This window comes from Motacilla alba, chromosome 19 (genome assembly GCF_015832195.1).
Source record: "Motacilla alba alba isolate MOTALB_02 chromosome 19, Motacilla_alba_V1.0_pri, whole genome shotgun sequence".
Taxonomy (NCBI): Eukaryota; Metazoa; Chordata; class Aves; order Passeriformes; family Motacillidae; genus Motacilla; species Motacilla alba.
The window spans coordinates 7,524,989-7,544,810 of record NC_052034.1 but is presented as its reverse complement, the minus strand read 5'-3'; the positions used below and the strand labels follow the sequence as shown (position 1 = coordinate 7,544,810).

At 42.8% G+C, this 19,822-nt stretch overlaps 1 protein-coding gene across 3 annotated transcripts in view; it reads right to left on the bottom strand.

Annotated features, from left to right (window-relative positions):
* LOC119709698 (protein spinster homolog 2-like) overlaps positions 1-19,822 on the bottom strand; it is a 135,131-nt gene that overhangs the window by 78,193 nt on the left and 37,116 nt on the right. The gene's annotated exons all lie outside the window — the stretch shown is intronic.

Below are 19,822 nucleotides of genomic sequence, written 5' to 3'. Positions count from 1 at the left end.
ACAAATTTCCAAACAATGAGAACACCTAAACAGGCAGCTTGCCCTGGATGGGATACTTTATGGGTGTGTACAAGTACAACCCTGGGATTTGGTCGAACCAATTCTACCCCAGGGACTTTCAGTCATGAGTGCTTCTCAAGCTACTTGTGACACCAGTTACCGTCGACCTGCAATGGTGAATACAACTCTCCAACATCCCAACCAGCTCCTCTACCCCAAATATTTGTTTTTGCAATGCTTCCCTCTTTAAATATTTATTTTGTCTATGATTTTATGCTATAATAATAGCATAAACTCAGCAAATACAACACAGCACATTTAATCATGGTGAGGCATGGGACAATTTAGAAAGAAAGTCAAACATTAATTTCTACTTTAGGGCTAAGGAAATTAAGACACAGGAGAGTGACCCACCCATGATGAACTACAGACATCTGGAACCCACACAGGTCTTCCAGCTTCAGCAATGTTCTCTTTATATGATCATCTGTATGCTGGAGGGATTTGTGAAGGTCTACAACCACAATTTAAAGTGATTTATTTCTTATAGCACCATTCAAACTAGGAAAGAACAAAGATCCTTTCATGCTATTTAACCATTGAACCTCAACTGTGCCACAGTGGCACAATGTGGTGATGGTCAAGCACTAGAACAAGTTGCCCAGAGCAGCAGAGAAATCACCATCCCTGGAGTGTTCAAAAACTGTGCAGTTGTGGCATTGAGTGGCATGGATTAGTGGTGGAGTTGGCAGTGCTGGATCAGTGGTTGGACCTGATGATCTTAGAGGTCTTCAACCTTAATTGTATGATTCAACCTGGATTGTACCATATGACCAAGGTAAAATTGAAACCCAATGGTGGGGCAGTCCAAGGCCCTGGGAACCTCAGCAACGTGATTTTAAACATTCATCCTTTGAAGAAGGATGAATTAATACAATACAATTGATTTCAGAGAATACCACCCTGAAAACCATTCCTGCCACAGACATTATTATAGGTACTCTGTTACAGCACCCTGCACACGGGCTTTGTTTTACTTCATTGCTAATTCAACAGCCAACAGACGGATCGTGTTACTGCGCTTTGCCGGGTGCAAACACGAGACCACCGGGTTCCAGACTCATGCAGACAAGAAGTTTCTGACAAGTGTGAGGAGCTTTGAAACACCATCAGTTCCATATGTCATGCAAAGCTGTCACACACTGACAATGTCGAACAGAGGAGCATTAAAAATAAAAAAATAAAAAGCTTGAGAATGCACCAAATCAATTGGAGTTAGGTATATGAAGGTTTGGGTTGGATGCGGTATGAAACGTTCTCCCAGAACAGACCACAGGACAAAATGGAGAATTTTATAAATGCCTCATTGTGTCCTTGTGCTTGTTCAGTAAGGCAAAGTCCTGCACTTCAGTCACAGCCCAAGGCAGCGCCACAGGCTGGGGACAGAGTGGCTAGAAAGCCACCCAGTGGGAAAGGATCTGGGTGTGCTGGTCAACAGGGGCTGAACATGAGCCCAGATGTGCCCAGGTGGCCAAGAGGCCAATGGCATCCTGTCAGGAAAAGTGTGGCCAGCAGGAGCAGGGACACTGTCCCCCTGTGCTGAGCAGGGGTGAGGCCACAGCTCGAGCGCTGCATCCAGTTCTGGGCCCCTCCCTGCAAGAGCAGCACTGAGGGGCTGGAGCACGCCCAGAGAAGGGCAGCAGAGCTGCGGAAGGGTCTGGAGCACAAGGATGATAAGAAGCAGCTGAGGGAGCTGGGGGAGGGCTCAGCCTGGAGAAAAGGAGGTTCAGGGGGGACCTTGTGGTTCTCCACAACTCCCTGACAGGAGGGCACAGCCAATTGTGTTCGGACTCTGCTCCCAAGGAACAGGGACAGGACATGAAGAAACAGCCCCAAGCTGTGCCAGGGAAGACTCAGGCTGGACTTCAGGAGGAATTTCTTCACTGAAAGGGTGGTCAGGCATTGGAAGGGGCTTCTCAGGGAGGTGGAGGAGTCCCAATCCCTGTAGATGTTCAAGGATCAACTGGATGTGGCACTCAGTGCTCTGGGCTGGGTGACAAGGTGGGAATGGGTCAGGAGTTGGAAAGAGAGGAGAATCAGTGTTCTGAAGGTGTGGCCCTGACAACTCACACAGTCTGTGTTTTCCAATGTGTGTTTCTGTTTCACAGGATACTCTAGACTGTGTTTCCCTCACTGCAGATGCCACTCATCAGTATTCAAACTCCAATCTTGTCTTTTCCATAGGGAGAACATTGCACCATGAGGTGCCAGTTTTTTCCTTAGCACAAGCTGATACAAAATGTAAACAACATGTTTAGGATGAGTATGTGCACACACAGTTGACACACATATTTACAGGGAGAAGGGGCCGTGGTACAACACCACTGGGTTCCATTTGCTGAGACAGGGTCAGAACCTGGTTACAAAAACACCACTTCAGAAGCCAGACAAGGCCTGAACACAGCTTGTCTGGCAAGTTCACAATTCACTCAATAATACACAAGATGCAGTGCTTGGAAGAGTTCAGCACTGATAATTCCCTCCCTTTTCCTCACTGCAGAAACCAGATTCTTTCAAGGGTTAGCCCCTGTGTTCCCAGCAAAGGATATCCTGAAGTTTGCTTTGTTCACCTTAACTAACAAGAATAATTGCTTCAGTGGGACTTTCTGGGAAATCCACTCCTTGGAAACAGAAAATAGGATAAGACTATCCAGAAACCCAGCACTCAATTTTTTAACTGCTTTTTTATTAGTTTCCTACATTATGTCCATTGAAGCTGCATTTAAAGATTCAGCCATTCATATCTTCCTTATTGCTAAAGTCATAAGGAGATAGTTACTCACAGTATAATTTCACAACCCTTTTATACATCTGAGGTTCAATTCCATCCTGTTGTACTTCAAAAGTTTTTACCTAAGTGTACAGTGGAAAAGACAGAATTCTACTGTACTGTTTTATCTCTCTGGATGTCCAGCAAATTTACTTGGAGCAGGAGCTAGCATGCTACAAGACTAAATTTTGAACAGCTGTACAGAGACAACATAATTTAAATAGAAAAGAGGAAACCCTCTACTTCTGCTTTTCATTGTGGGAATTACAGAGATCACATTAGCACTGTTTTAAAGGGATTTGGGCAACCTCAACATCAATACAATTGTTACCTCAAGGGACGGTTCCAGCATCCAGCTCCCAGTCCATCACTTTCCTTGTGCCTGAACTGGTGCCTGACTGACCCTGCAGTGGGAGAGCAGCAGCCATCCAGCCCTGAGGAGCAGCTTTTCCATGAAATGATAGTAGCAGAATGTCTTTTGTGGCTATGAGAACACGTGACGAGGAACAGACACCACCTCTCTTCATCAATTAAAAAAAATAATATTCACACTGGGGTCAGTTCCACAATCTAGTTCATTCCATGAAGAGGGAGGAGGAGGCTGTGGCACAGCTGGGTTTCCATGGCAGTGCCATACACAGCCATGCAGATTATTGCCTAAAACAGCATTAGATTGCTGGCACTTGTCAGCAGAGCCCAGAAAACGTGCTTTGCTGGCAGTGTTTAAACTCTGCTTTTGCATTTCTTTCTGTTCAGAAGTGATGGATTAAATAAGCCAAGGCCAATTCTGTTTTACTTCCACTTTGAGTTGTTTTCCTGCAAAATGCTTTCAAGTGTGGTTTCATTTAGACTCCTGACCAAAGCTGATGGAAGGACTCCTTGATTCAGTGGGCATTACAGCCGAGAATTTTATTTAGATAGAACTGCTTATGGCTTCTAATGGCAGCAGAAATCAGAACCTCTGTGCCAATAAAAACACTTCTGCACTAGTAAATTTACTGCATCCCTGTAATATTAAAGTTACTACTGAGAAGGGCACAGTGGGCATCAAAAAGAATTGCCAAAAGGACAAAACAAGTCCTTTTACAGTAAAACATTAAACAACTGGAAAAGGAATGACCAGTGTGGGACATGGAGGAGATCTAACACCATGAGTGGCAAGGAAAAGGGGAAAACTGAATCACCTCTTCTCTTAGAAGACTGACCAGCCAGGTGGCATCAAATAAGACTGGCAGCTGAAAAATGCAAATCAAAGGAGACCTTTCATTCACAAAACTTAACTAAACACTGCAATATTGGGTAAATCCAGGGATTGTCAAGGTATTAAAGAAGCTAAGAGCTTATATTTTTACAAATCAGGATTGGACAGGATTCCTGTAGGAATACTAACTGAAAGACTGCTAAAGGTACCTCCTGTTCATCTTTTTGTTCCCTACATATGCGATCACAACCAAAGACTGGCTAATACACCGAAAGGACGTGTGGTCTGGAAATTACAACTATTCCCACAGTATTCTGAAAAACAAAACAAAACAAAAAAAAGCCCACAAAAAATTTAGGAAGACAAAACTGCATCTGCATCATTTCCACCAGCCTGATCAGGCAATAACCTATTAAAAGATCCCTTTCTAAAAGCTGGAATGTAGCTCACAGTTACAGTTCTAAAACCACTAGTTACTTTGACCCTGTACATACACAAGATACAGTTATGAAGTTCCCAGTCAGAGCTTTGTCCTCTTGCAGTTTCTCCTCCATTTAACTTAACCAGCTCTAAGTGTTTGAGAACTTTCTAGTCACGCAGGGCAGCAGGACACGTCAGCCCTGCCCGGCTGCGGTGCTCACACAGTGCGTGACAGGGTCGGTTTGCCATTGTGCAATCAGTTGCAGGGAAAGTTCATTAACTTAGTTAGCCAATTAGGATGGATTTGTATCCATTCTGGTCAATCCTGAATTAGACATGGGATCCCAGAGGTGCAGAGACTGGTCAATAGCTGTGCAGCACTGCAGCATCATGAGTGACACAGCTTTGACTGACCAAAATATACCCAAACCAGTCTTGGCTGCTGTAACAGACACAGCCAGCAATCACTCTAGCACTCATGATAGTTTGCATCTGAGCAAATAGCAGTTTTGTTTTTCCCTTTCTGTGCAGTTTTCCAGGATGTTCTGCCCATTTGCCATCCCTCTGAGAGCCACAGTCACAAATAACCCTCCAGTGTGGAAGAGGCTGCTCCTATTTGCCAGGAGGATGAAACACCTACACCCAGGGCTCACAGCCAGAGAAAGGTGTCTTAAAAAAGCATTTAAATAACCACAAACCCCAAAGGAGCTTTATTTTGTTCTGTTCCCTTCCTCTACTTGAAGAGCTCTTTCTTTTGCCATTGCAATTATGACTCCAGGCACACGCGCAGAGCCACATCCGCAGGAGCCTTCGGAAGCAGAGGTGAGATCTCCTCAAGGGACTGATCAGACTTTCCCTTGTGCCAGTACAGAGCTTGTGTGACCATCTGGAGAGCAGGATCTGGGGCCTGCTGAGGGCTGAAAACCAATCTTGTCTCTTTTCTGGCAAGTTCCCTGATCCAAGCGAGGCAGCACGAGCTGGTGGCTGGAAGTACAGCAAGTCCCTTGGGGCAGGGACAGGGATGTGCACCTTCGCCCTCAAAGCCTTTTCAAGCACAGCAGACACTTAAACACATCAAGAAATGACAGCCTAAAGCTGGTAATGCAGGATAATCTAAATCCCTTGATCCTTGAAATCTGCATTGAGTACCATGAATTAGATTTAACTAGCAATAAAATACTTTAAATCTGTTATTCTCATAATAGAATGATGTTTCATTTATATCTGGTATAAAGAGAAATAATGTTCCTCGTTCCTAATTTGAGATATAGAGGGAAGACTGTTTTCATACTAAAATGAGCTTTGCCATCCTTCTTTACAACAGCACTACTAATCCTGCATCCTTCCTCAACAAACATTTTAATTTCAAATAATTAACTAGGATGCAATAGGAATGATTCTGTCTCAATCTCAAAACCTACTTCCTGCAGCAATAGAGAACAGGATAGAGAGGAGACACTTGTACTGGGCATTACTAATAAATTCCTTGCTACATGTTATTTACTAACAACAGCAGTTTCCTCAGAAAAAAAGAAAAGAAAAACAAGGCAATAGGAAGTGCTTCCCCTTCTCTTTAGAGTGGAAATCAACAGTCCCTCATGCATTTGTGACAACTTACTGTGAGAGATCATCTGATATATTCTCATCCCACATTTTTCAAACTTAAGGTTTGTTTGGGTTTGTTTTTTAAATGAAAACCCTAAATAAATGACTATTCCGCAGTGGGAATGCCTTGCTGACCTCTACACTCAGCTCTCAATACCTGCTGGTTGCATTACAAAGAGTTAGGAACTCTGCAGGAACCAAACATTCTCTTCCCAAACATGCCACACGCAGCCGGGGCACAGGGGCTCACCGGTCCTTCACGCAGCCAGGGATTTGGGCAAGGCTGGGACAGGGATGCTGGTTTTGCCAGCAGTCTTGGCCACAAAGAGACCCTCAGCCACTGCCTTCCACCAGGGCCACAAGCCCAGGGGGATTTTGGAGCTACCAGTCCTGATGGCTACACTGCTGGGAGCCAAGCAAATGCTGAGAGTAGCGAGGGAAAGCTGCATCAAAGCCTTGAAATCCACACAGCTCTGCTTGGGGAATGGGGAGGGGGACACAGCTCTTTGCTGACATTCTCCCAGGCTGGCAGTGGCACTGATTGATTTCTTTTTAATTATTTTTACAGTTCTTTAGGGGGCTGTTGTACCATCTACAGCGGGCTTGGCAAAACACATGCTCCCTCTTTGGAAGGGAAAATGGCCCTAGCTGAATTTTAATGATGGAATTGGCTGTCAACTACCACAGCACTGACAGTCTTGTGACAGCATCTAATCTGGTAGGACACAAGGAGTAAATGAGAATTTCCTCTCAATTTTAATGTCTATCATTGGCACCCACCAAAGTTGTCCTAATTAGAGATAAAACTGAAGACACTTCTGCAGATTATGTGCTCCAGAAATCGCTCAGGAAAGCACGCAAGCACAGGCAAATGGGCAGGAAATGCTCTGGGGTGAATGAGAGACATGCAGGACACCCCAGATCTTGTTTCAGTGTTATCACCAAGGCACAGGAGCAAAGCACTGCTGTCCAGAGAGGGAAGGACAAGGAGTCACATTTACACTGTGTGTTTGTGCATGTGCAGATAAAAGTGTGTCAGAGCTTGGTAGCAAACTCCTTCCACACCATTTTTCACAAAACTGTTCCCTTTCCAACTCAAGCCGTAGATCTTCAAGAGTGCTTATAGCAGATCAGTAAAGTGCTGTCTTTTAAAATCAATAAAACTCAGTATCTAAGGAAATTATCAATCTGAGAGGAAAAATACAGATTCATCTCTGTATTAGAGCTAACTTCCTTCATAGGGGTCAGTTCACATCTTTCTGAATTTCTAAACACACTGACTTCAGCCTGGTCTCTCACTGCCTGCCTCTGGATGTCTGGAGGAAGGCAAACATTTGTCAAATTAAACGGAATTCTAAGGGATGCAAATATATTATTTCTCATCATTAAAACTTCAAGAGGACATCTAAAATATCTGATTTTTATTCACTTGCTCTATATGCAGGCAGTGCCAGCAAGGGATACTGCTCTTAAAATCCTACCATTTGCATACTCATGCTAATTCACTTTTTTTAGGAATAGAAATCACTGTGGAATGGGAATATGCTAAAATTCACAGAAGATACGGATATAAAAGCCATTGCGGGTAATTGCTTTGGTTTGATGCTAATCCAACAACTCAGAATTGTCTTATTTTCCTCAAAGATTGCCCTCCTCCCAGGGCCATTAGTGCTATTGATAGCTTCACCTTTATTTGCAGAGGAAACACACACATTTCATAACCCTGCCCAGCCAATCCTTCCTTCTAAAGAGCTGTTTGCTGGTCACAGAGGGAATTTCAGCATTTTGTCCTGCTCAATTACCTACTTTTTTCTGGGTTGCCTGTAAAATGCAAAGTATCTTGTGCAATGACAGCTTTCTATATAAGCTACCACCCATTAGGGACTGGCCCAAAACCACACTAACTTTACAGGGGAAATTTCTGCAGTGCTGAGTGGGTTTCAATTCAAAGCACCAACACAGAAAAAGAAAAAAAAATAATCTCACTGTGGAATCTCACAGTTTCTCCCTAACAGCCGTGTCCATCTTTCTGCCTAAGGCATTGCCAGTGAATAAATGAGTCCCCCGGTAAGGTATCTTTCATTTAACCTCAGGAGACCACTTCATAAGAACACAAGAACAATGACAACAGATCAGAAAACCATGTCGTCTTGCATCCTGTCTGTGGCAAGGACAGCAATCAGGTCCTTCCGAGGAAAGTACACAGAATTCCTACACAGGCAGCTGAACTACTCACAGGCTGCCTTCAGCACTCCCAAGAATTATAATGTGTTATCCACAGAAAGATCTGATCTTTTAAGCTCAGGTCCTGACAGTATTCCTCATGACATTCATTTCCACCAAGCTTCCTTGAGAAGATTTTGGAATGCTTTCCAGCAAACTGACCGCTGCTGATTGTTACTGCATTGTGAGGAAAAAAATCAGGAAAACATACACCCCACATGCTTTTCAGGACATTCAGTTTGTTATGTGACTTTACATTACCCCTCTCTTATTTTTGAGAACGAGCAAATTAAAAATAATAATTTCTGAAACTTCTCCCGTGAGAAGGAAGTGAAGGGTGTACGTGAGAGTACAGCAGGGGCCAGGGCTAGCTGCTCTGGACCAGACATGTTGGCCCAAAGTGTGGTTTGTGTGTAAATGTACTCACTGTCTGGTTTCATTATGAATCACAAATCCTCTACAAGGCAAGGAAGGAGCCATTTGCTCTCACTTACCCTGAACCCTGAGCTGATTCTCATTTATTACCCATCATTAAACTCACCCAGCCACAGAAACCATGTGCTCGGACAAACAATCAGCACCAGCTGCAAGATACAGGTAATAAAATGCTGAAGCACTTCCTAGACTGATTAGCAGCACTGTGAGGGTCAGGGAGGAGTCTGAGCCACCAGAAAGCAAGATCTACTTTGGGCAGAAAACAGGGCTCCAGCCCCTCAGCTGTTGTCAAGCTGCTTTCTCCTGTGTTAAAGCACACCAGGTAACTCAACCTTTTCTCCTCTGAGAGTCTGGCACCTAAACTGCAACACAGATATAAAAAACTATCTATTGATTCATCTATCTAGATGTAGATAAATAAATAAAGACATATTTATTTTAAAATACAACAGGCTTTCCAGACTACCAAAAAACCCCAGGTAACAAGATCCACAAACGAACCAGAGGCATTTTGAAGATGACCTTAGGACATCCAGAATACCCTCATCTCCCAGAGTTTTTTATGTCCAGCAAGCTTTAGAGAGAGTCTCACAATCATTCAAGCATCAGTGGTATTAAAACAGCTCAGGGACCAAAATATTTTCTGTTTCCTATCCAGTGCCACACGATGCCCATCAGCACTTCCCTTGGCTGATCCATCTATTATTCCCCATGCCAGTAGCATTTCAAAAGGCTTTTGCATCACAAAGTAAATGCAAAGAAACATCATCATTGACTGTCATTTGCAACTGTATATTGAGGACTAGGACACGAGCTGAGCAACCACAGGCCACAAATAAACACCTACAGTGACAGCAGCCTTCATCCCACAGTGAAGAGACATCCCAGGACATAGGGAAGCCTCTCACACCATTGTAAGTGCTGTTCAACAGAATTATTTGCAAATTCAATGTTGCATGCAGTATTTAGAAAAGCTCCTGCCTATTGCTGTTATAAATGGCAATTTAGACAAAGAGCAAGTGTTTCACAGTGGCTGGGGGGCCTTCAAAAAGGGACAAATTAGTTTAAGGAAATTGTTGAAATACTGGCATATCCCAGTGTTTAACTTGCCACAGTTTGGAAAAGGATCACAGCTACACTGGAGAATGAATGCCTGTGTGTCTTACAGAATCTCTGTTTTACAGCTGTTACTTCTAGGATTATCACCCATGTGTCATTCCTGACTTGGAAAAATACTCTAATGCCAAGCTGAGCTGCAGTTCCAGGAGAGAGCTTTGCAGCTGAACTTGCTCCTATGGATAAAAGAACATGGTATCTGTAGAAGACTCCAGGGTTAATCACAGTGTTAATAGCCATGGAGTGTGACTGGACCCTGTTTTAAATAATCCCTTTAAATTAAGTTTAAATTTATTTGGACCTGTATCTTTCTGGGAGAACAAGTACCACTGGGAAAAAACCATCCTGAAACAAATACTGCAATGCGCAAGGTTTGCAAACACAATTCCTTCATGCATCATCAATTACAGTAATGGAAAAAAGGAAAGGCAATAGTGGGTAAATCCAGGGATTGTCAAGGTATTAAAGAAGCCCATTTCAATTAGGTCTAAAAATGTAGAAGGTGGGCCTGAGGAGTGACCAGTGGCCCATCTGGTGCTGGTTTGTGTTCAGTGCCTGTTCCACTCCCAGGAGACCAGAAATGCCCTGAGGCACCAGCTGAGCTTTGCTATCACAGTCCTGCTCAGCTGGAACAGAACCTTGGGGGAAAACCTGGCATGGTGCTGCCCAAAGTTTATTTGTCTGGTGACTAGACAAGAAGCCAGTTTCTGGATTATGAATCCAGAAAGAATAAGTTCAGTAAGTACAAATGAGACAATTTAACACATCTTTTATACACAATGCAAATATTTTCTCTGCTAAGTGTCACACACTGTCCAAGTCTCTGGAAGGTGTAACATTAGCAGCTGGTAGGAATATTTCACTGGGGAGCTTTTAGTGAAAATTCAATATCCATTGTATAATATCCTCTATTATACCTCTTCTGCCATAAAACATCCTCTATGAGAACAAGGACAACTTTGGGCAATTTGGTTTTAAGGAAAATGTTTGCTCTCTTCCCTTTTTTTTTTTTTTCCCTCAGAGAGGTTTTCTTTTAATATTTTCTTATTGTTTTGCCACCCTCCTCCTCAATATGACATATTTGCTGTCACACTTGCTAATAATTTTCCCCATTATCACATCCATGGGTTTCAAAGCAGCTGGCAGGCAGCATGGCTGCTACATCAGCCAAAAGCTGGGAGTCACTGAAGGCCCTGGGTGGGTAAAGCAGGAATGAATCCACCTACATTTTTGTAAGAATTTTCTAAGAAATGCAACCCAATAACCCTTAGAGACAGAGCCTCTTTCCAGGCCCCCATGACTAAGCCACAGAGCTGAGGCTGTCTCAGCTCCCCGAGCTATAACAGCAGTGGTACCTCAGTGGTGCTCCAGTGTGATGGTGGGAGATGCCAATTTAAAAATAAAGCAGGAGATGGTGAGAACTAAACCAGCAAAAATCATGAGACATTTTCATGCTCCCATTCTGTAGTCTTACTTTCAAGAACACATATAAAAGAGATGGATTTATCTAGTGAAATATTGCATGGTTCTCACTTTAATAACTGTTTACATCAGCTCTTCTGAACTAATATCTATTTTTAGTATCAGGCTTTTAAAAGATTCTTAGCTCAATCACTAATTTTGAGCTTTTAATTTACCCTGGGAGCAATTTTTCAAGTGGAATTAGTGCCACTTTGATTTGCAGACACAATTAGTCAGTTAACCATTTCTATATCCTAAACTACACCTGGAAAATGGAAAGCTGCTTTTCAAAAAAGTCCATATGCTTAAATAGAATGGAACTCAGTAAAGACTTTCTTCTTTTTCTTTTTCTTTTCTTTCCCTTTTTTTTTAATTGGTGGTAAAGTTATTCTTTAACTCACCCATCTTTCTTAACATGACTCATTCCATCACAAAGGCTCTCATGAAACAATACCTTTCTTTGTCAGACTTTGTCAATGATTTCTAGTGCTCAAGAGGTGTGGCCAAGGGCACCACGACAATTTTATTGTTATTTATACTGCCAGGTAGTTTGGACAAAACCACAGGATGCTGAAGACACAAACACAGCGCTGACAACTGATACCATCAATTGCTGAGGTGACCAGGACCACCCACATCCCAGGGTGAGGCACAGCCAAGGAAAAATCCAGTAATTGTGAATAAGGCAGGATTTAAACCAAAGAATTCAGAACATATTTCAAACATCCTTCAAGGAAAACAAAACAAATCCAACCCAACCCCAGACAGACAAATCCTCTGGTGAAAATGGCACTGTGTAACTCTTAGCAAGGTCAGTTGTAACAGGCATTCATCAGAGGCTGGCAGGGGATCATCCTGCCTCCACAAACTGATGATCCAGACAAAGAAGGAAACAGATAAATGGAACAGAGAAGAGAGCACCTTGGCCATCACTGTCAGTGAAACGATCTCAGACACAGGGTGGGATTGTTGGGGGTGTCCTGTGCAGGGCAAGGAGCTGGACTTCATGATCCTTGTGGGTCTCTGCCAACTCAGAACTCTCTATGATTCTATGAATTGTAAATCCACAGAATTTACAATAAAGAAATCAAAGCTCAAACTGTTTTACCTGTATTGCCTCCCTAATTCACTTCCAAGTCCACCCCAACAGTAATTTATTGTAACCACCCATTTAAAGTTAGTGCAGCTCCAAATAAGCATGTTTTTGTAATTCCTTAGTTCTTTAGGGCAGCTCTTTGCAGGAAAGGTGTATTACTGGTAATGTTCTCACTTCAACACCACTGTCCCACAAGGAAATAAATTAGAGGTGCCTCATCTCCAACTGAGCTCACCTACAAAGAACAAGGGGAATGATGCAGTAGGAGAATATGTAAAGTAAGTCTTCTGTAAACATTAGTGGATGAAAAGTTTGCAAGGAGCAAATGGTTAAAACTGTTCAAATGTTTAATTGCTAATAACCTGAGTGGGGGAATAAAAGACATCAGAACTGAACTTTCCCTAGAAATGTCCTTTCCACTGAAAACCAAAGCACTTCCATGCTTGCAGCAGCAAAGACAACAAGAATGTGAGTGAACCCCTCCTCCTACTACTCATCACATCAAAGAATGTTTGTTTTTCACCTGTGATTTAAAAACCTGAGACTTCCTCAGTCTTTTGACTACCTTGAAAACAACTGAGAGTTTTAGCAAAAAATGTTTATATACATTTACATAACTGTAAATGTACAGTGAATTCAGGTAAATAATGGATTGTGATCAGTAATAGTTTCTCTCCAAAACTAGGCTTCCCACATAATTTAAGCAGAAAATGGGCCTTTGCTCTATAATCTTACATCAGCATACAGGAAACATCCCCAAATATGTGCATGTACTGGGGGCAAGGGGAGATTGATACAATACACCATTCATACAAGCCAGGCTTACTTGTGTTAATTGGAATCCAGTTCTGCAGGCTGCTAACACTACCCAATACCACGAGGAATGTTCACTTTTTACGTAAGTGATGCCCTGGAATTCATTTTCAAAGCCAGGTACAGGTGCCTATGAATGAGTCACTCCTCCTCAGGTGCATTTGGGTCTTTATATGGGAATCACTCCTGACCTGCTGACCTGTTCTTGCTTCTGCCGTGCCTACAGTTCCCAAAATTGTGGCCCACAACATATCAGCATGTTCTTTCCAGCCAGACATGTAGCAATGCTACTTTTATAGTGGTGATAAATCACTACACAAATTTGAGTGGAAGGATGCAGAGCGGTCTGGTACACAGCCCAAAAGGTTTGAGAAGCTCTGGTTTGGAGTAAAAGTCACCTGGAACTCCAGACTGGACATCAGAGAAGCAAAACAACTACATGGACTGGTCCAGGACCCCAGCATTCCCACTACTGCAAACACACCCCTGCACTTCCAGAGTCTTCTGGATGCCTGCTGTGCTACAGCAACCAACCTCAGTGCTCCTCATTCCCAAACAGCACACTCAGTGCTCCAGAGTCCTTCACACTCTGTCAAGACTGTTTGGGTTATCCAAGTGATCTCCCTCAAACCCAACACCACCTCCAACCGTACTGTATCACCTTGGGGATCTCCCAGGGGGCACAGACCAAGCCTGACCTCTTTATCACCTGATCTCTCCCTGCTGTTCACATTCTCACTACACCACACGTTGCCCTGCAGAACTGCAGGTCTGTGCTCTAACAAAAGGGAGAGTTCTCCAGGTGTGGGAGACAGGACAAAACCAAAACAACCTTAAAATAAGTCTTTTCAGAGAAAGCACTTGAGGCTCCCCTGGGATGAAGCATGTTAAATATATAAAATGTACTATAAATATATAAAATGTACTATAAAGATTAGGCCTATTTTCTCACCCTCAGTTAATAGAAAACCCTGATCCAACTTTGCTTAAGGTCAAGGCAAAAAATCTTTCCCTTGTGAGCTAACACTTACCTTTACATTGAGGCCAAGATGTATCAACAGCAACTGATACCATACTCAGGCCACACACAAACACTCCCCTGGTCACCACACTTGAAAATTAAATTTATAGGCACAGTGAAAGCAAGAATTAAAGATAAGCAGCTTTTCCATTTACTACCAAAAGCTTTTAGTGCCACTGAAGAAGGGGAGGAAAAAAAGTAACCTACTAATAAAGGTTTTTGAATGTAAGTCCATGCTTCCCTTCCAGCAACTGGTAGCCATTAAATACATAATAACTGATAATGTAAATGTTCATCTCCCTCTTTCATAATTACAGCTATGGTGGTAATGAAAAGAGTCAAGGGAGCCAGACCAGCCCTTCTGAACTATTTGTGCACACAACAGTGCAGATACCAGCTACGTGAGACTGCACTGCTGGTGCTAAGAGGAAAATGCTGTTTGAAAGTATTACACAACACCAACAAAAATCATGTCTTCCACTACACAGTGCTAGAATCAAATTCTGAGGTCCGAGGAACATACGGGGGGATGGACAGGCTGTGTTAAAAGATGTGGGGACTTTGGCTGGAATAATAACTACTTCTCTAAAATCTGTGGGAAATCTTTCCCCTAATTATTATAGTAAATTACAGAAGTGAAGACAACCTTGGCAAGAGGTGTCTGAACTACAGCCTAAGGGAAAATGGGCCCATTTCTACTAATAGAACAGATGTGCCACAGGCAGCAAAAGTGTAAGTTTCCCTTGCAACACCCAGCCCAAGTACCTGAAAGGCCAATTGTGAGGACAAATTTTCCTTGAGCAAAGCAGAAAGACAGGATGGGGGAATGAATTGTTATTTTGTGCTACTGGCCATGCATTATCATAAAGTGAAGATACTAATGAAGACAAGGCAGTCTGAAGAGTTTCCCTGTTCTAGTTGCCTGCACTCACTTGCTGACACAAACAGCAGAAAGACAAAATACAACACCAGCTGAAGCACTTCCCTGCTCTCAGCAGGAAGCAAGCACACCTTCCCACCCTAACCATTTCCTCCCCCCCAAAGAAGATTTACTTTGCAATCCAGGGCTGTCCAGTGAGAGCACAGGCTGTAAATGGCATTTTTATAGTTCGGTCCTTGGTGCGTGGGCACTGGGCCAGGGCACAAACACGTTTTCCTCCAAGCTGCTCACTGATTCAAGACAGTTCTCTCCTTCTTGATTGCAGAGGCATTTCCAAATAGGTTTAAGTGCTTTCATGAATCAGACCCTCAGACTGCCATGACTTCTCAGGATATCAGAGTGCTCTAGCACACAGGAAAAAAGGACTGTCTGAACTTGTAAAGGATGTAGGTGCAAAATAATCAAGCTCTGGACTTTGTCAACTCACTCCAGTAAAATAAGACCAACCCTTGTCACAACATTAATCAAGGCATATTGAAAGTGCCCTGTTTTCTCCTCTTCATTGCTTAACTGACCTTGCTTAATCCCTGCATCAGCAGCATCCTACAGAAGGTGGAAAAATGTCAGAGAGAAGGACACAAAATCAGGTATGGAGGGGGAAATGGGGAGAAAGGTTTTGCTCATTGTCGAAAGGCCTTGGAGGATCTCCTGGCAGAAAGAGAGCTCCCCCTTGTCCTGGCTTGGACACCTGAGGAACCACCTCCTTGGGAAGCGCTCGGGTGCAGGAAGATATTCACCCAAAGGAAAGCCCATGAACTTGAAATAGAAACCAGAAAGTGTTTAGATGATGATTTTCTCTGTTCTAGCAAGAAAAACAGTTAAGCAGGTACAGTAGGAAGCAAAATGGGAAGATGTAGTTCAGTTCTGCAGAGCACAGCTGAGGAGAAAGACAGTGTCCATTTAGGGAGAAGCAGATGGTAGGAAAGAAACAAGCAGCACCTGCAACTCATGTAATATGCACATATCCAGGGGTGGCACCTGGAGAATGTGGTTTCTGCATGGAATAAATAAAAATGTTAGAGTGGTACAGCTGCCACCATAAGCCAATGACAAGAAGATGGGAGTCAAAGGGAACTGAATTTCATCAAGTCTGATTTATCCCACCATTGTGCTGCATCCACTATGCCAAGACCCCTTCTCAGTGCACACGTTTATAGCTTGGTGGGAACAATCACAACACAAGAGAGCTGATTGTGCATTTGTAAGGTTGGAACCTACTGAAAGGTTACACTATGTCAGCTCAAGAGGTAGGGCAACACAGGTAGATAAAGGTTCCACTTTTCAAATGAACAGAGATTGTAGTTGGAATTGACCCTTACAGGAAAAGTGAGCTCACCATAAAATTTACAAAAAAGCACCTGGCATGGTGTTTGGCTTTCTGGGAAATCAGGGGCTGAAGGGCATCTGGGGGATTGCCCATCCCTCTGCTCACGAGGAAAGACAAGTTCCTTCAGAGCCCCAGTTATCTATGATTATTCACCTTTAATATTAGAGTCCTTGCTGACCTCTCAGCTCCTTACATTTCCTGGCTTGTGACGTGACACTATACACTTTTGCCAACCAGGGTTTCCTCTAATGACATCTCTATGCTCTTCCTAAAGACAGACACTCTCCCCCTCTGTGTTTCCATGGAATCCTTGCAATAACCTCCATTTGATACCTCGCAGTTTCCACCTGCAGAAGTCCCTGAGCTGGAGCTGTCTGGGTTGGAGGATTCAGACACCCAGGAACAAGGACCAAATCTCTGGGTCTAAACATCAACCTCATTAATTAATTTGTTCATAACACTAATGCTGCATGTTCAGGAACGAGACTGTGGTTCTCATCCTGGCTCTGCCTCAGACCTGCCGTGCCACTTTGGGCAGGTAATTTTTCCCATTTGGCTTTCTTGGTTTCCCCATCTATAAGGGCCAGCCTTATAAGCCCTCCTGATACAAAACATCCTGAGATCTTCAGACAACAAACTGTATCATGAGCCAACCACTGCTATTGTTAGAGCTCTTGTGTGGTACAGAGACACAGGCAAGAGACACAAAAGCAAAATAAATTCAAGGGCAGAGAGAGCAGACAGAGCAATAAAGCACAAAAATTGTAGAAAGAAGAGAAAATAATCTAGTCAAAACCATAGTACAGCACTGGGGCATTACTCCCATGGTACAGTGTATATGGAAGGATAACACTATTTTGAAGCAGTTTAAAATCCAGTTGAAGCAGTGCAAATCCAGTTGTCCACCTTCTTAGTCTTTGTGTTCCTAGTGGCCTGTAGTTCTGTAGCAGCTCCTACCTAACTCCACATATAGATTTTTCGTATGGTTTGGTTTATAAACAGCTGTACAGCTCAAGCAGGCACAGAGATACTCTACCACCTTCTGACTTCAGCCAGGTTTATCCATTCTCTAGCTGGGAAAAGCAGCCAGGAAGAACTGAAATGCACAAGAAAGCTTGGATGAAGACCTGTGGGACGGTCAACTAAACCAGTATTTACACAACTGCATATGTAGTGCTTTAAAAGGGAAGATCAGCACACAGTTACAGCATCATCTGGAGATAAGTGAAACTCAGATCACCAGTTTTATGTGTGCTACTCTAGAATGCTACTGAGCAAGCAGCAGTTGTGCTCCATCTGTCAGTGTGTCCTCTGCTGTCACAGGACGCTTGCTGTAGAGCAGACCATGGTCTGCTTCTTTCCATTATGGATGAGGCTGGATTGTCCTGTGATTTTTCTGTACAGGGAGTTACAGCGTTCCTCTAACCAGTTTACATTATCTCTTGGTTAAAGAGCAGCTTGTATGTCAGGATTAATGTAAATGAAGACAAAAATTCTATTTGTGTCTGCAATTCCTAGGGAACAAGTCACCTTTGCTTTCCAGACAGCGTCAGAAACTAAGAGTATGGATTGGCTTGCAAGTGATCAGAGGGAGAGAGATACCAGATCAGCTGTGCCTGCAAAGAGTGGGGTGTGGGATGAACACAGGGTCAAACATTATCCTTAGTAGATTTCTTTTCCCTGCTTTCTGTTTGGATTTTCAGAACCATTTCCTCCTAAAAATTTGTGCAACCTTGTTTCTCAGTTAAAATTTTTAAAAGTTTTTTTAATTTATTGCCTTTTTGATGAGTGATATGAACTGCATATAGACTACATTTTGCTCCCCCTCATTAACGTTGTAAATTAATTTAGGAGTGATTTAGATGCAGGATTAACAACCTGAGGAATAATCCACTCTTTATTCAGAGGACATAATCAGGATGAACAGTCTTTCGTCTCACATCACTCAATTAGTTAGCAGGACCCTCTCATGGGAAGCAAACAGTATTTGTATATCTGCTGGCAAAGGAACTGTTCAGGGTTAGGGCAGAAGAGTGGGAGACACCTGGCCTGGCCCCAGCTTTGCTCCAGGCTTCTTCTGCAACCCTGGGCAAGTGCTTTTCCACTGCACCATTTCCCCTGATTTTAACATTGAGAAGTCTGGTTTAGAGAAAAGACAAAAGATTACAAGTAATGTTTGTGGTGGTTTAGGGCAGCATCTTTTATTTAAGCAGGATTAAGGGTACCTGGGCCATGGGCCACCTGCCAACACAGAAACTTGGTAAGCTGGAGTAATAGATTTAATAAGCCTTCAGTTACCTGCCTCTATCCTTATTTACATGAAATGGTGTTTTATTTTCTGAGCACTCTTTTCCTCTGATAGCATTGTGATTAGTACATTATTATCTATATTGCAGAAGCAAAGTCAAGCCCTCAGTTTTCAGATCAGAAAAAAAACAAAGAGAAAACACTGCTTTTCTAAAAGCAACAATTACCTGTTAGAAAACTTGACACACTCAAGAGAAATCCTGCAATATCTCAGTGATGCTGTTTTCAGATGCCCTGCATGTTTGCTAGAGAAATAAATAACATATCTTGCAATTAACAAATGAATATCCTGCTGAAGTTAGCTTTTACTTGCTGTCAATTAATAATCTTCAGAAGGATTTCATCCACTGAAGTGAATGAAGATTAAATACATGCTTTGGCAAGTGTCCTTTTCCACCAGAATATTTTCTTGAAAGCACTTTGTGTCTAATGATACATTGAGGACCTGTTCCCCTGAGTACAATAAATAAATACAAATAATTGCTGTAGAAAAGAATCTGACAGACAGGCAGTGCCATTTTGGGCATAACTGATTGATGCTATGTATAATCAGTGACACTTGTAAAGCTGAAACCTTCTGTTCTGGACAAATGCTGCTCACATCAGATGAGCTGAGCTCTGCTGTCCCACAAGGACAGCATTTTTTAAACATTTAATACAAATTGTTATGAATTGTTTGCATTACAACATTACCAAGAAGCTGCAACCACAGATGAGGACCCTGCTGTGCCACGGGCTGCAGGACATAAAAAAGGAGGGGATATTGCAGTGGTTCACATCATTTGAAATCAAAGACCAATTGATGGAGCTCCAGAATAGTTTCACCTTTAGTAAGATCATAAAGAATGAATGATTTTGTACAATTCAGTGTTGGCCACAATTTCAGAGACAAGCTCCTGACAGGTGTTTGGTATCCACCATGATAGCATAGGAAAACATGTCATGCTGGCACACTATTTCAAAACCTAACAGAATTCTCACTTTTTCAGAGATATAATTGTTCCAGTGTGGTTCCCTTAGACAGATG